This window comes from Parus major, chromosome 28, assembly GCF_001522545.3.
Source record: "Parus major isolate Abel chromosome 28, Parus_major1.1, whole genome shotgun sequence".
Lineage (NCBI taxonomy): Eukaryota > Metazoa > Chordata > Aves > Passeriformes > Paridae > Parus > Parus major.
This window is the reverse complement of record NC_031797.1, coordinates 1,782,492-1,792,665: the sequence shown is the minus strand read 5'-3', so window position 1 is coordinate 1,792,665 and position 10,174 is coordinate 1,782,492. Positions and strand designations below refer to the sequence as shown.

Below are 10,174 nucleotides of genomic sequence, written 5' to 3'. Positions count from 1 at the left end.
CTTCTTTTTTTTTTTCCCCTAAATCATTTTGCTGAGTCTGTGTGAAAATGCCCCAGAAAGCAGCAAAACTTGTCAAGGCACTCCCAGGGCTGGGGCTCACTTGGAACAGCATCACCAAAGGCAGGGACCCTCCCTGGAGCACGGGCCCTGACAGCTCCAGGGTCCTGCCACTTCTGTGTGTCCCCCCAAACTGGGGAACAGTTGGGCTGGGTGCTCTTGAAGGTCTCTTCCCACCGTGATGATTCCATGATTCCACTTGGATTTGTGTTCCCAGCTGGCACCCAGCTGGCCCCATTTCATCCCAATCCCGATGCTCAGCAAGATTCTGGGGGGTTTTGGTGGTTTATGGGTCCCCATCCTCATTGTGGGGATGTTATTTTTGTTTAGGTCCAGGCTCCTGGGAGGTTCCAGGTGGGGGTAAAGGCCCCTAAGGAGGGGACCAGGTCCCATCTCAGCACCCCAAATGCCACAGCCCCTGGCAGGGACCTCCTCCCCAACCTGTCCCTGTCCCTGTCCCTGGCTCCTGGCCTAAGATCCCTTTGGATTTATGTTCATATTGAAGCAAAATTGAATTAATTGGAGCACGAGACCAAGGGCCCTGTGGGATTCTCCTGTGTCCAGTGCCAAACTCTGGCTTGGGGAAGCAGAACTGGTCACCTCAGCCTGGTGTTTTTCCTCCACAGCTTTGTCCTGTTCCCTTTTCAAAGCCCAGAGAGATGCCAGAAGGGCATTGGAGTTAATGGGTGGGAGAGAGAGCCCAGAGGGGGATCAGGGCTGAGCCAAAACCCAGAGCACAGGCTCAAATCACAACCTGCCTGTTCCCTTATCCAACCCTGTGCCTTGGCTTCCCCCAAAATAAAATAATGGCATGAAGGGGGCACAGTGAGACAGAAATAACTATTTTCTGGTGAGGTGCTTGGGGGAGGGGACAAGGACAAAGCATCCCCTCCAAGCTGGGACTCCCCCAGTGCATTTGCCAGCAGACTGCTCCCCCAAAATCACCTTTAACCCTGGCCTGCAGGCAGGAGAGCATCTTCCATCAGGCAAAATCAGCTCAGCCCTTGGCTCCCAGCACCAGGATCGGGAGCTGTGTGGAAGCAGCAGCAATTCCCCCACCCTTGATTAAAACAGCGCAGCCTGCGGAGCCAGGGCTGGGGGGACGCTGCTAAATTGACTCTGTGCTTTTGATACAGCAGCTTAATGACTGTGTTCAAATTAGCCAGAATCACCTTTCCATCCTGGGGAATGGAAATGAGACGTGGATTGCTCTGGCACACCCTCCCCCCAACGCCAGCCTCTTAAAAATCCATCCCCAACTAAACCAGCTGCAATTTCCATGCCTGGATTTTTCATCTCTTCCTAAGCAGATAAGTTGATATTGTTTAAAACAGCAATGAAATTCCTTCCCAGCCACATAAATCTGGTTTTAAGTGCAGATCCAAGGCTGAGGCTGGGGGTGAAGCTCAAATGGGAAAGCCCGAGCTGCGTGTGCCTGCAATGAAATTATAAATCCACATCCCGGAGCAAGCGAGCAGCAGGAGGCACCAGGAACCTCCATCAGCAGAAGCGCTGGGCTGCAGCAAGGGATGGGAGTTGGGAGTGGAACCGACAAGGCTGGGAGAGCTGTTGGCATTTCTCCTGACAAAATCCTGCACAAACGGAGCCAGTTCAGGTGAAACCACGGCGTTGGACCCACCTGGTGTCCAGTGCTGAGCCCCATCCCTTCCCCTGAGTTCTGCCCTCAGTTTCCTCAGCTGTAAAGTGGAGAAGATGCTGCCAAGCCCTGCTTGAAAAGCGCTGTCAGACCCAGCAAATGTCACCGAATGGCTCAGGTGGAGCTTGGTCAGCTGGCACACAGCACATCAAAGGCACAGGACACTCTGCATCTGAGGCCAGGGACCAGCAAGGCTGAGGCCAGCCTGGACTGAGCAGTGATGAGCGGAGAGGAGCAACAATTCCACCCTGCAGGTCAGAGCCAAGGAGGGAATTGGCCTCTGCCATCCTCAAATCCCAATTAACCAAATTACCACAGTCCAGGAGGCTTCAGCAGGAGGGAAGAGGAGCAAGAGGAGAACTCCAATGAGGCATGGGCAGTGGTGAGTGCTGTCCCCGTGGGGCATGGGGGTGCTGCTGGGGGGCTCCAGGTCATTGTCCCGTGAGCCTGGCATCTCCCTGGCCCTGCTGCAAGGGACAGTGGAGCCCAGTGCAGGGGCACAAACACAGGAGCCCTGGCTCGGGGCTGCGCTCGTTCCTGAGGTCACGGCTCTGTTTGTGCCCTGATTGCCTCAGTTTCCCACGGGACGGAGGGGAAATGGCCGTGTTCATCCACAGCCACCTCCACCTCCGGTGCAGAGGGCACAGGTGAGGTGGTCCTCAGACCCTGTCCTGGGGCAGGCAGGGGACACTGGGCTGGGGGATGCGAGCAGGCTGTCATGGGGATGGGGTGGGAGAGTGTCTGGGGGTGCTGGTACGGAGCTGAGGGACCCAGGGGGGGTGGCAGGTGGGTACCAGTGGCTGGCACTGGGGTACCCCAAGGTGCTGCCATGGGGTCGGGCACCTCAGGCGGGGCACTCCAGGGCTTGGCACCCCAGGCACCCTTTGCTCACGGCAGCGCGGCGAGGAGACCCCCCGTGCCCTTCCCCGCCTTCCTCCGGGGCTGTGCCCGTTCTCCGCCCGGGGCCGCGCATCGCCCCCGGCCCCGTCCCTCCCCCGGCCGGGCGGGGGGCGCGGGGGGCGGCTCCGCGCACGGCCCGACGCGGCTGGAGAGGCGCTGCCGCCGCCGCGCCGCCCCCGGGGACGGGCCGGGGCCGGGCCGGGGTCCGTCCGGAGCCGCCGCCGCGCCGCCCCCGGGGCTGCGGCTCTGCCCGCGCCGCCGCCGCAACATGGGCAGCCCCGCAGCGGCCGCCGAGCGGTGAGTGCGGGGTCCCGGGGCCGGGGGGGTCGTGCCGAGCCGCACACGTGGCGCCGGGGGGCGGCCGCCGAGCCCCCGCCGCCCCTGGGGACTCGCAGCCTCCCTCCATCCCTCCCTCCATCCCTCCCTCCATCCCTCCCCGCCGGCGGCTCGGCGGGGGCTGCCCGGCTGTGCCCACCGCCCGCGGCCGCCAGGCCCCTCCGCAGCCCCCGGCTGTGCCCGGGGAGGGGGCTCGGCACGCCAGGGTCGCCCCGGGGGTGGCGGTGCTGTCGCCGCGGCTCCGGGTCCAGCCCGCCCCTGCTCCGCTCCATCCCCCGGCGCTCCCGGGGGTCCGGTACCCGCAGTCCCCCCCCCTCCCCGTTTGGGCTGGGGCCGCCGCTCGCAGCCCCTTCCCCCGGCACAGCCGAGCGGGTCCGAGCATCGCCGGGCGTCGGGAAAGCTTTGCCCGTCTCCTCTCTCTCGTGTTTCCCCCCCGGGCGCTGCAGGTCCTCACTCCTCGCCACCCCAGGGCCCTTCCTGCCTCTTCCCCGAGCATCCCGGATTTTCGGCGGATTTTCCTGCCGAAAATTCCGAGGGTTGGTTTAGCCGCGGATGTTACCAGGTTGTGTTTCTCGGGGAAATGGAGCAGGCAGCAAGCGCAGCATTCCTGGCTCCTCTTGCCGTGCTGGAATAGCAGCCTTTGCCTCTTCCCACTCTCCATCCAGAGTACTTTTGTGCCAGTTCCTTAATCCACTTGGAAAGCGGATTTGAGCTAAAACCTGACAAAAGGTGCTCCAATTCCCACGGCGTTCGCGCAGGCAGCGGTTACAGAGGAGCAGCTGCTTCATCTGTTCCAGCCCAGCCTTACCCTGAGATGAGGTTTTTGGGAAGGAGAAAAGAGCAGCCAGGAAGGGAGAGGATGGCAGGAGAAGGCAGAGTGCCTGTGAATGTGATGGAGAGTGGAGCCGTGCCGGGCTCTGCAGCCTGGCAGCGCCCAGAGCACAAAGCCAGTCCTTGGGAGCGAGGAGCATTGGAACCGGAGCGGCTGGAGCGGGAAGTGACCGGGATTGGGGATGTTTGGTGGCCTGGTGAACACCAGCCCAGGCCTGGCAGAGCTCCTGGCTGCTGCTTGGCTCTCCCACCCGCTCTCATCCTGGCTGGGGACGCACAGCCTGCAGGATGGAGACCCCAAAACTCAGCCCTGAGATAGGGGTGACACCGTGGGAAAAGCCTCATCCAGGCAGGGAAAAGTTCCTACAGATCTCCAATCAAAACACGAGGCATTAAAACCAAAAAGCCCTCCAAGAGCAGAATTGCCCAGCAGTGACACGATCATGTGCAGGTTAAAATTCAAAATGCAGGTGTTGAACCCTGCAATAACCCTGTGGGAAGTGCGGGGGCTGTGAAGTTGCTCTGCACCCCAGAGCTCCATCACCCCTTGCAGGATGGAGATGGAATCAAATCCTGGCACACCAGGGCATGCCAAAGAACGTGGTGCACGTCCTTTAAATGGGAAAATAATTGAGGATGAGCTGGGGAGCTGCCAGCTGGGCAGCCCGGGGTTGATCTGGTTTAATTTTGCGCTGATGTTTTTATGTGGCACTCACGAAGGGGAGGCAGCGGAGCTGCTGCCTCTTGCTGCTGGAGGACTGGTGGAACCGGCTGGGTTTTGGCCAGAGTAGCTTGGAGAGGTGATTTTTTGGTCCACTCAAAATTTCTTACAGTGTCCACATTGCAGAAACCCCACTCAGGTGCCTGCAGCCTTTCCCAAAGGCTGATCTTGGGTGAAGATGCTCTCCAATGCCCAGCCTGCAAAACAGCTGGAGGAGCATCCCGAGAGCGGGGAGCAGGAGGCAAAGCAGCTTCAGGAAAGAGTTGAAATCTTTAGGAAAGAGTTAAAAATCAGTAGATTTTACTTTTATTCTGCCCTGTTGGAGGAGGGAGCAGGAGGACGGGAGGAGCAGGGGCTGGGTTGTGTTTCTCCTGTCCGAGGCACCGATGCCGAGGCTGTGCTGGGCAGAGCTGGGACACATCCCAGGCACAGCCGGGTCCTGCCAGGCTCAGCCTTTCCTGGGGGATGTGCTTTTGCTGATCCCTGGCTGAAGATAGCAGGGCCAGGGGCTTTTTTCCTATTTTGTAGTGTTTAGGGCTCAGGAATGTCTGCTTTTATTAGCTGTGCTAATCCTGCCTCACCAGAGAACTCATCCCTGGCTCCAAGGCCCAAACCTAATCCCTGCTCTTCCCTCCTGGGCCCAAATTAAACACTGGACTCACAGCCCAACAGCACAGACACGGCACTGGCTGCACTCAACATTTAAATGCTTTCAGTCCATGTGTTTGGGGTGGATTTTTCCCAACTCCTGCCTGTGGGATCCCTCCCGGTTCCCCCCCAGCATCCCAGCAGGGAGCAGGTGGCTCCTGTTCTCTCCTTGAGGAGCTGGAGCTGCCATAAGGCAGGAGGAGCTGGGCTGCTCCGGCAGCTCGGAGCCGTGTCGCTGCCGTGTTCACATCCCTGGGATGGGAGAGAGGTGTTGGAAGCCCTGGGAATAACGCTGGGAGCGTGAAGCACGTGGCGGGCGCGCTGTGCGTGGGCAGCGGCGGTTCCCGTGCCGCCGCTGCGCGTGGGCAGCACGGGTGGGATGCCTGTCACCAGCAACATCTCCCCACGTCCCCAGTCCCACAGCTCCGAGGGGAGGGAAGTGGGAGCCAAGTGAGGCCATCCCTGGGCTTGTCCCCAGTGACACCGATTCGCCACCAGGCTCCAAAACCCTTCTGAGTGCATCCTGTGCCTCAGTTTCCCTGGCTGTAGGTGGCCGTGGTCTGGAGGCCTGGCTTTGGAGGGTGGCACGGTCCCTCAGGCTGCCAAACTCTGCTGCCTGTGCACGGCTGTGGAGCCGAGATGGGATTGTCTGAGCAGGCAGAGGGAGCGTCACGGAGCATCCTGCAGGATGGCTCTGGCCTGTGGCGCTGCAGGGAGGGTGGAAGGTGCTGTCTGAGCCCAAAGGGTCGCTCTGTGAGTCCTGGAAAAGCCCCAGAACAAACAGGCGAGGGCAGAAATGTTCAGAGAGGAGATGTGAGAGGAGATGAAAAGCAACAAATCCCATGAGAACTCCTGGAAACGCTGCCGAGAGCCACAGTGGCTGTGGAAGGGAAATGGGTCGGGCTGTGGGCACCCTTGGCTGACTTTTCTGTCTGCAAAGTTTTTGTAGGGTTTACCATGAAAGACAAAGCAGCTGCTTCTGTGAGGTTTGGCTCAGGGGTTGTGGGAGCAGGGATGCAGGAGTGGGACAGGCTGGGCCAGAGCCCTTCTCAGCCATTGCCAATGGAATGTGCTGGATTCTCCTTCAGATCCCATTTAAGCCGTGGTGTTTTGGGGCTGGAGCTGGAACCCCGCGGGTGCCCCAGGTCTGTGGGGTGTTGGAGGTGGGGGCTGAGGGCTGAGGCTGGGCAGGATGGGGGTGACAAAGTGGGGAAATGGCCCTGGTGATGGGACAGCAGAGCCCTCCCCAGGCCCGGGCAGGGCTGCCATTCCTTCTTCCCCATGCAAAATGGGCAAGCTGAGGACAGCACCAAATTCACCCCAGAACAACAGAACAGCAGAGATCCAGATGGAGAATTTGGGCAAACAGAAACAGTTTTACCGGGGGTGGGTTCAAAACAAAGCAGGGAGGGTCTGGGCTGTGATGCCCAGGCTGCTGTGGTGCCTCAGCATCCTCAGCACCCCAAGGCTGGGATCCCAGCCCGGGAGCAGAGGCAGGATCCATCTCTCTGAGCACACCCTCCTCCTTCCTCTGCCTCAGCCCAGCTCTTCTCTTGCTTCCCTGCCTTCCTCCCCCTGAATTTTTCATGCCACCACAAGCTCAGCTGCCGCTTGCAGCCCCATCCACCACGAGGGTTTGATTCCAAAGCTGTCCCAGCTCTGCCCAGCTCAGATCTGGAGCGCCGGGGCTCCTTGTTCAGCTCCCGATGTGCCAACCAAAATAGCAGCGGCCACATACTGGAGTGGAGAGGAACAAGTGTCACTGGGAATTAAAATGACAGATCCCAGCATCAAGGTCTCCGAGGGTTTGTGCTTTATTAAGCAACAGTGAGTTCATGGGAAAGGACTTTGACTCAGAGCACCGGTTGTGTCTACAAGAAAAGAGAACCAGGGACTATATTTAGGCTCAGGCTGTGATGGGGAGACAGGGCCAGGCACTGAGGGAGGGGAGCTGGGCATCCTCAGCTCCGTGGGGATGAGCCCTGGCCCTGCAGAAAAGAGTGGGGAGCAGGAGGTGGGTTTGGGATCGTGGAATCCCCAGTGGTTTGGGTGGGAAGGGACCTTAAATCCCATCCAGCCCCACCCCTGCCATGGCAGGGACACCTTCCACCATCCCAGGCTGCTCCAAGCCCCGTCTAGCCTGGCCTTGGGCACTGCCAGGGATCCAGGGGCAGCCCCAGCTGCTCTGGACACCCTGTGCCAGGGCCTGCCCACCCTCCCAGGGAAGATGCTGCAGAGGAACAACCCCAGTTCTGTGGGGCAGATCTGGAGGGTTCCCCTCCCTGTGCAAGGGGCTGCTTGGGGGTCCTGCACCCCCAGCCCCACATCAGCCATGGCCAGGGGTGTGTGGAGTGGCTGGGAGAGCTCCTCTGAGCAGGAGTCACCTTGGCTGGGACTTGTACAGCATCTGCTGGGTTCACAGAAAAGAGGGGACCAGGACCCTGCTGTGTGGTCCTCACGTGGCTCCCTCTCCCTTTAATGTGGTTTCCTGCTGATGGGAGTGATTTAACAGATCAATGTTTTCTCTTCTTGCCTCAGGGTCTGCCTCTTCCCACCGCCCCCTCCTATTAAAAATTCATTGTTTCTCCCAGATACTGTTGCTAGAGGGAGACAGGGAGAAATAAAGGAAGTTCTTGGAAAGGAGAAGAGAAAATATTAAGTGGGAAGGGAATTGAGAAAAAAATTAAACCAAATATTGTCCTTCTCTGCCTCTTGTTGCTCTGGGTACATTTGAGCCCAAGTTCTGTCCCTGTCACGGCACAGAGCCCTGATGTTCCCGGAGCTGTGTGGGAACTGGGGGCAGTTTGGGTGGTGGGGACAGTCCTGCTCCTGCCAGGGAGATGGTGAAGCCCCTGCTGGCTTCAGAGCTGGGAGTGTGGGACATCGTGGCTGTTCCACACAGCAAACCCCAGCAGGCACGGGAGGGAAGAAGGAGCAGTGACCTGCAGTGGGGGGATGCGCCTGATCTCCGACTCAATTCCCATCCTCAGCATCTCCAGAAACCTCCCCCTAAGGCCTTGATTCCTTTTCCTGCTCAATTTGGCTGCTGTTTCCATCCAAGTGGATGAGGGGCTTTGTTTGTAAACTGAAACAGGCAGGAGGGTGCTGATGGCTGCTCTGTTGGGATCAGCTCCCCTGGCCCTGCGGCACCGGAGCCGTGGCTGTGACACAGAGCTGCTGGGCCACCAGTGGGGATGGAGCATGGACTGAGGGGGATTCAGGCAGGCTTGGGAAGGCTCTTTTCCATCTTCTGAAGTGTCCTGGGCACGGTCCTCACAGTGCTGCTCGCAGGGCAGCTGCAGCAGAGGTCTGCAGGGCAGAGCAGGGCAGCTAAAGGGGCTCCAAACTCCCTCAGCCACACTCCGTGCTGGAACACCTCACCTTAGGGGAGCGGATTTGTTTTCATTCAGGAACACTGGAAATAATCATTTTCAACCCCTTCTGAGTGGTGCAGCCAGAGGAGAAAACCATGAGGGTGCTTGGTGCTTCTGGCCTCTTTTTCTAGAGGGTCACCCGGGCTGACCTTCCCCGTGCTCAGGACAGCTGGACACCAACCCTTCAATATTGGCACAAGGAGCTATTTTGTGTTTTTCCATTTAAATCTCATCTGAAGGGATGTCCATCTGGTTCTCTCTGTGCTGCCAGAGGAACAAAGGGCTGTTCCTGGGTCAGTTTTCCACAGGGAGACCCAGGAGAGGCAGCGTGGCCAGGACCTGTGCCTGGTGGTGGGCTGGGCAGGGCCCCTGTAATTGAACACTAATTAGGGATGGAAAAGGAGCAGAACCCTGCAACTGCAAATGGAAGGTGGAGTGACATAAATGAGAGAGAAACTGTGACCTTTTTCCATAAGCAGGAATATTAACCAAGTGTGACTAATGGAGTGGGGGGGAAATAATCCTGCCTTCATTATTCCTTATTCCTGGGCCTGATGAGGAGTAGGAGCTTTGGGCTGCTCCCAGGGAAGTGCAGTGGGTGATGCCAGCACCTGTCCCAGCCATGCCCAGTGCTCTGGCAGTCATTCCAGGAGTTACTCTGGAGGTTGGACCCTCCACAGTTCAGGGAGTGGTTTCTCTTCTTCCCTTCAGGGTCACTTTTCCATCAGGCACCAGCCTTGGGGCACAGCAATTCCCATGGGAATGTCCCGATGGGGTTTGGCACTGCTGCCTTCCCCTGCCTGCACCAACATCTGGAAACCTCTGGAAATCCCGGTCCAGGTTGTTGCTGTGGCAGGGACAAATGGGGCTGTGATCTGTTGGGTCAGGCTCATCCAGCACCAGACAATGCTGCTGGGTTTTGGGGGTTTATTTTCCATGCCCCGAGGTTCTCTCTGGCTCAGGCTGTTGCTGGCCCTGGCCCTGTACAGGGGTCACTCCATGGCCTGGGGACCTGTCCCTGCTGCCTCAGTCCTGGCTCAGCTCTCTCCCCCTCAGTGACTTTCTCAAGACTCCTAAGAAACAGATCTTATTTCCTGTTTCATTTTTAACAGCTCTGCCTCATTTCTCCCTCCATTTCTCTCCCTGGGGTAATTTCTGGCTGTGTCCCCAAAGCTGGGAGATGCTGTATCCCTGCTGGGATACTGTGGAGCTGAATTTTTCCTCCTTCCTTAAGCATTTTCCAAATTTTCCCATTTACTTTTGCAGAAAGAAACTCTTTGGAGGCCTGTCACTGAGAGAGGATCTCAAATGAGCAGCTTGTGACACCTCCCTGCGATAATGTGTCATTTTTGTTGTTCATATCTCAATAAATAAAGGTCAGCTGGAAGCTCAGCTGGCTGGGAAATCTGACATTAATTACACTAATGAGCGAAAGTCTCTGGCTTAATGCTCTTGAATACGGGGACAATGCAACACTGACCAGATCTTGGGCACTATCAGGTGTCCTGGGATCCATGGAATGCAGAAATCCCAGAATATCCTGAGCTGGATCCCTCAGGGATGATCAGTGCAGCCCCTGGCCCTGCCCAGACCCCCCAACAAGCCCACCCTGAGCATCCCTGAGAGCGCTGTCCAAACGCTCCTGGAGCT

At 58.3% G+C, this 10,174-nt stretch overlaps 1 protein-coding gene across 2 annotated transcripts in view; it reads left to right on the top strand.

The window, feature by feature from the left end:
- The first annotated feature begins 526 nt into the window (after positions 1-526).
- LINGO3 (leucine rich repeat and Ig domain containing 3) overlaps positions 527-10,174 on the top strand; it is a 25,586-nt gene continuing 15,938 nt past the window's right edge. Inside the window, exon 1 of one of the 2 annotated variants that reach the window (XM_015651977.3) lies at positions 527-2,096. The gene's annotated coding sequence lies outside the window, so the exon portion shown is untranslated. Of the gene's footprint in view, positions 2,097-2,838; positions 2,912-10,174 lie in introns of those variants that run through there. The other variant, XM_015651978.3, reaches the window with a different exon arrangement.